Raw genomic sequence first — 6,000 nt, forward strand, 5'->3', positions numbered from 1 at the left:
GTTTGCTAGTTTTCAAGAAAGTTTATGGTCTATGCTTTAACATGTGAATAGCTTGTTACTTGATCATGAATTTTTTTACGAGATGAGCTACTATTATGACATATAATGATGCTAGAAAAGGTGATTGAAATTATCATTGACCAAACTTGTGCACCTGCTAGAATTCACACTTCATAAATTCTTTCTTTTATCATTTACCTACTCGAGGATGAGCAAGAATTACGCTGGGGATGCTGATACGTCTCCAACATATCTATAAATTATGAAGTATTCATGCTGTTATATTATCTGTTTTGGATGTTTAATGGGCTTTATTATACACTTTTATATTATTTTTGGGACTAACCTATTAACTGGAGGCCCAGTCCAAATTGTTATTTTTGCCTATTTCAGTGTTTCGCAGAAAAGGAATATCAAACGGAGTCCAAACGGAATGAAACCTTCGGGAGAGTTATTTTTGGAATGGAAGCAATCCAGCAGACTTGGAGTAGACATCTGGGAAGCTTCAAGGTAGCCACGAGGGTCAGGGGCGCGCCCTACCCCCTGGGCGCGCCCCCACCCTCGTGGGCCCCTTGTGGCTCCCCTAACCGACTTCTTTCGCCTATATATTTCCATATACCCCGAAAACATCCAGGAGCACAATAGATCAGGAGTTCCGCTGCCTCAAGCCTCTATAGCCACCAAAAACCAATCAGGACCCTGTTCCGGCACCCTGCCGGAGGGGGGATCCATCATCGGTGGCCATCTTCATCATCCCGATGCTCTCCATGATGAGGAGGCAGTATTTCACCCTCGGGGCTGAGGGTATGTACCAATAGCTATGTTTTTGATCTCTCTCTCTCTCGTGTTCTTGATTTGGCACGATCTTGATGTATCGCGAGCTTTGCTATTATAGTTGGATCTTATGATGTTTCTCCCCCTCTACTCTCTTGTAATGGATTGATTTTTCCCTTTGAAGTTATTTCATCGGATTTAGTCTTTAAGGATTTGAGAACACTTGATGTATGTCTTGCATGTGCTTATCTGTGGTGAGAATGGGATATTCACGTGATATACTTGATGTACGTTTTGGTTATCAACTTGCGGGTTCCGTGACCTTGTGAACTTATGCATAGGGGTTGGCACACGTTTTCCTCTTGACTCTTCGGTAGAAACTTTGGGGCACTCTTTGAATTACTTTGTGTTGGTTTGAATAGATGAATCTAAGATTGTGTGATGCATATCATATAATCATGTCCATGGATACTTGAGGTGACATTGGAGTATCTAGGTGACATTAGGGTTTTGGTTGATTTGTGTCTTAAGGTGTTTTTCTAGTACGAACTCTATGATACATCGAAAGGAAAGAATAGCTTCGTGTTATTTTACTACGGACTCTTGAATAGATCGATCAGAAAGGATAACTTTGATGTGGTTTCATACCCTACAATAGTCTCTTCGTTTGTTCTCTACTATTAGTGACTTTGGAGTGACTCTTTGTTGCATGTTGAGGGATAGTTATATGATCCAGTTATGTTATTATTGTTGAGAGAACTTGCACTAGTGAAACTATGAACCCTAGGCCTTGTTTCCTAGCATTGAAATACCGTTTACGCCCACTTTTATCATTAGCTACCTTGCTGTTTTTATAATTTCATATAACAAAAACCTATATCTACCATCCATATTGCACTTGTATCACCATCTCTTCGTCGAACTAGTGCACCTATACAATTTGCCATTGTATTGGGTGTGTTGGGGACACGAGAGACTCTTTGTTATTTAATTTGCAGGGTTTCTTCAGAGAGACCATCTCCATCCTACGCCTCCCACTGTTTGATAAACCTTAGGTCATCCACTTGAGGGAAATTTGCTACTGTCCTACAAACCTATGTACTTGGAGGCCCAACAACGTCTACAAGAACAAAGTTGCGTAGTAGACATCAAACTCTTTTCTGGCGCCATTACCGGGGAGATGAGTGCTTTTTTATCAAGTTCCCCGACCAACATAGAACAACCGTGGGATGATCCGAAGATGAAAAAGATTAACAATCACGCCATGAGCATGTTCAGCAATGATTTGGCCTCCTGGAAAGGGAGGGTGAAATGAGCTATTGATGCTGATGAACCCCTGTCCAAGATTCTAGAGGAAAATCCGACACTTATGAAAGAGGAGTTCGAAAATTTCAAGGACACTTGCGCTACCGAGGTAGCCAAGGCTAAGGCTGCAAAATTCAAGAGCCTTCAGCAAAGGAACACGAGGAAGCATCGCCTCGGAAGCCGTGGCTACCTCGGTTAAAGGCCCATATGGGATAAGGAGGACGCGGAACGTGAAGCCGCGGGTATCCCAGACCCCTTCATGAAGTTCACCAACCCCTTGGAGTGTGACTTCATCAGGGCCCGCTACAAGTGCGACAAGGAAAAGAAGGTTTTTTACACGGAGACCATATCACGAGGATATTGATTAGACTACTAGTAGTTATTCTTTTACCACCTTACATTTAGCTCCAGATCTAGTGGACTACACATTCCTAAATGGTTCACGTTCCTTCTGCAGGAGAAGCAACACCAGCTTGCAACCGAAAGCCCTAGTTCTCCGATGAGGCCCAAGTGGGACACCCCTCTCAACCGGGCCTGGAACGAACTTGAGGGACTCCCTTTGGGCCAGCGACTGCAATATGGTCGGGTGCACGGCGCTGGAGACGCCACCACGTGGAAGGTGTTTTATAACGAGGGCCCGGAGGCCAAGAACCAGAAAAGGAAGTTCAGTCAGGCAGACATCGACGAGAAGGTGAAGCTTGCGGTCGAGAAAAAAGTAGTTCAGGACGCGAAAAAAACAGCTGAGGAGAAAACTGAGTTGCTACAGGAGGCAGTCAATGCAGCTGTAACTGCCTGCAGAAATGATTTTGCTACTAAGTTGGTTCCAGCTATCATCAACTGGACGAAGGAAAATCCAGACAAGATGGTACATGATTTCCCGTTGCCCAGTTTCATCGTGAGCAACTCCGTGAACAACAACACCACCGCACCATCACTTGCTCATGCAACCAGGCCTCCTCTCGCACTCGCTCCCGCTCATAGCAACCCGTCCTCAGTCTCTGGAGCGCTAGGTGGGCCTTCGTCTTTGGCTGGTCTCGACGCCCTCACGGTAATTACATGTCGCACCAACATATATATATGTATAGAATATTCCATTTTAGTTGCCTTTCGGATGTTTTATGCCACAGACATGTGTTTGCAGGCCGACGAAACCCCGTACACCATACTCTACTTGATCAAAGGCTAGAAGGTGGACATGGGAAAGGGGGTGATAATGAATCCATTGCAACCCACGTTCCACAACCAGCCAATCCCCGCTAGGCACTTCAGGGTTAACTTGTCCAGTGTGAAATCGAGGCAGGAGTATTTGCGTCCTCCACTACGGTATGTGGGAGAGGACGACGAGACCTCGCCACGGATTGGAAGGTGCAAGGGTTGGGTGCTGCTATGGCCGAAGAATCTTCTTCATCTGGAGCCGGCTAAGAGCACACCAATAACCACACATCAACAAGCATGTGCGGAGACCACCACCCCGCCTACGCAATTACCAGCTCTTGTAGTGTCGGGTGAGAGCGGCGGACGACGTGATGAAGGGGGCGTAATAGTACTGGGTGATGTAATCGGTCTTGTAGAACAGAGAATGGATGATGAGACAGAGGTCGACCCAATGGCTTTCCCCAATACAAACGCATATGACTGTGACTTAGATATGATGAGTCAACCATATGACAAATTGGGCTATCAGCATGCTAATCAGGATATGGATGATCTTACCAGGCAAGAAGGTCGTAGCAGGGATTGCAAGAAGTCTCTCTTCATGAAATCCTCACAGGACATGCTTGAACATGTCGCCTCAACACAGGCTCAACTAGCCAGGGGTCGTACAGTGCTTAGCCCAACAACACTGGTGTAGGGGTTAAGGAAGGGTCTGGAAGGTGTGCCCAAGAAAAAGGAGAAGAAGAGACCGGGGAAGAGAGCTGCCTCCAAACAAGCCAGTGCACATAGCAGCCAGACGATGGATTCTGAAGAGTGTGTACCTGTGAAAGGTGCGGCCATTTTCGATCTCACGGGCGAGCCGATGCTACCGCCGAAACCGCTGGAGGCACTCAGGAGACTGCACGACCATGTGTTGTTGACTGAGAAAAGCCTACTAGCCTCAAAGGATCCAAGATATCCGACCTACACAGCTCGTGTGCCTGAGGGGAAGTGTTACATCGACACATCGACCGCGGAGGTGTTCTTCCTACGGTTTGACCATATCTTTGAGATGTTTCTAACAAGGCGGCTCGATTTTACAATCGTCCACCTTTTTGCGCTACATATGAGCTCCTTCATGAAGAGAGAAGAAGTCTCGCAAATCTGTGTGACGGATCTGTACTACATGCATGAGTCTTTCTTGAGTCTCGGCGACTTGGAGCCTGAAACTGCTATGGAGTATCTCGAAAACTTCATGGTACAGAATAAGGACCAGGAAATTGTCCTCATGCCTTATCATCCAAAGTAAGTTAGTTCCGGAAAACCCTTTCGTTCATTTCAATCATTCCTTCTTGCTAATATGGAGAATAATTTGAGGTGTCTTTTCCCCGCAGCAACGTGCGCGCCTTCCTTATTGTTCTTTACCCGCGAGTCTCCCACGCCGTGTATTTCGACCCTTCCAGAGACTACGAGAAGAAGGACTACACCCACATAATGAATATTCTAGATGATGCTCTCCAAGGCTTCAGCATTAGAGGTGGCCACATGAAGATCAGGAAACAGAGGAACAAGAAGATGGGTTTCGCGCATAAAAATAACTTTTGTTGCATCCATGTCCCAAAACCAAGCAAGAAAGATGGATTCTACATCCTCCATCTCATGATTGAGTTCAGCACGGATCACCAAAAGCTTCGCATCACAAACAGAAATAATGATCATATCCACAAGTGGGTAGAATCTCATGGAGAAGCAGATTATGAACTTAGATATGACTTCTTTCGCATCCAAAGGGACATTGCGAGGATCATCATGAAAGAAGTCATCGATGATAAGGGGATGTTCCACCACGGCCCTATATCGCGAGCTGACGTACGAACTCGCATAGGCAAGCAACGTCATGACCTCACGCCATTCAAGAAGCTAGGGTCCATCCTCGATGATATGGAAGGATGGAACTTCTAGTGATTTATGATGCCGATGATGATATGTGTCGGTTGAACTTGTATATTTCCTGTAGCGATGAAACTTTGCGATGTACACGATCCCTACCAAACTTGCGTAACGCTACTTTGTTAGTTTGGGTATGATGACCTGCGTACCTCTAGTTAATTAGTTTGCGTATTGTATGTTGCATCCAGTTGCTAACCCTTTTTTTCGTGTTGCTTTAGTATATTTTGTTGCATATGATTGTACATCCTCTTGATGAAGATGCATCTCTAACAGGTACCTAGCTTCTTGATGGTGAGATGGAAGTGCTATGTCGTGTACAAAGGGAAGGTTCCGGGGGTGTACAACGAGTGGACTGAGTGTCAGGCGCAAGTGAATGGGGTCTCGGGCGCCAGCCATAAAGGATTCAAAAGCAGACAAGAAGGAGAAGCTAGTTACTTGAGGTTCACGCTAGCGCGAGAGAGGACTCGTAACCGCCGCCTCATGTACTGCATAGTTCCTCTCTCACTCATAGTGATAGCTCTTCTCGCGTATATTATTGTTTCGATGGATGACATTGTAGTTGCAAATATTCGAGACTTGCATGTATCGCTATTTTCGAGATGATGACGAGATACCACTTTGTGTTGCATGATGATTATGATGAGACTATTTGTATGTATATGATATGATTACATTTGTGGTCTCGCAGCCATTTGTATGTGTATGATGATGACATCTGTATGTGCTAAAGATTCTTGTATAAAGCATGTTCAAATACAAAACAAATATGAAGGAAAAAAAATACAGTAACGAGTGGAGAAAAGTTACCAGCAGCATGACAGTAGCAGTAGCGCGTCC

Source organism: Triticum dicoccoides, chromosome 2B, assembly GCF_002162155.2.
Source record: "Triticum dicoccoides isolate Atlit2015 ecotype Zavitan chromosome 2B, WEW_v2.0, whole genome shotgun sequence".
Taxonomy (NCBI): domain Eukaryota; kingdom Viridiplantae; phylum Streptophyta; class Magnoliopsida; order Poales; family Poaceae; genus Triticum; species Triticum dicoccoides.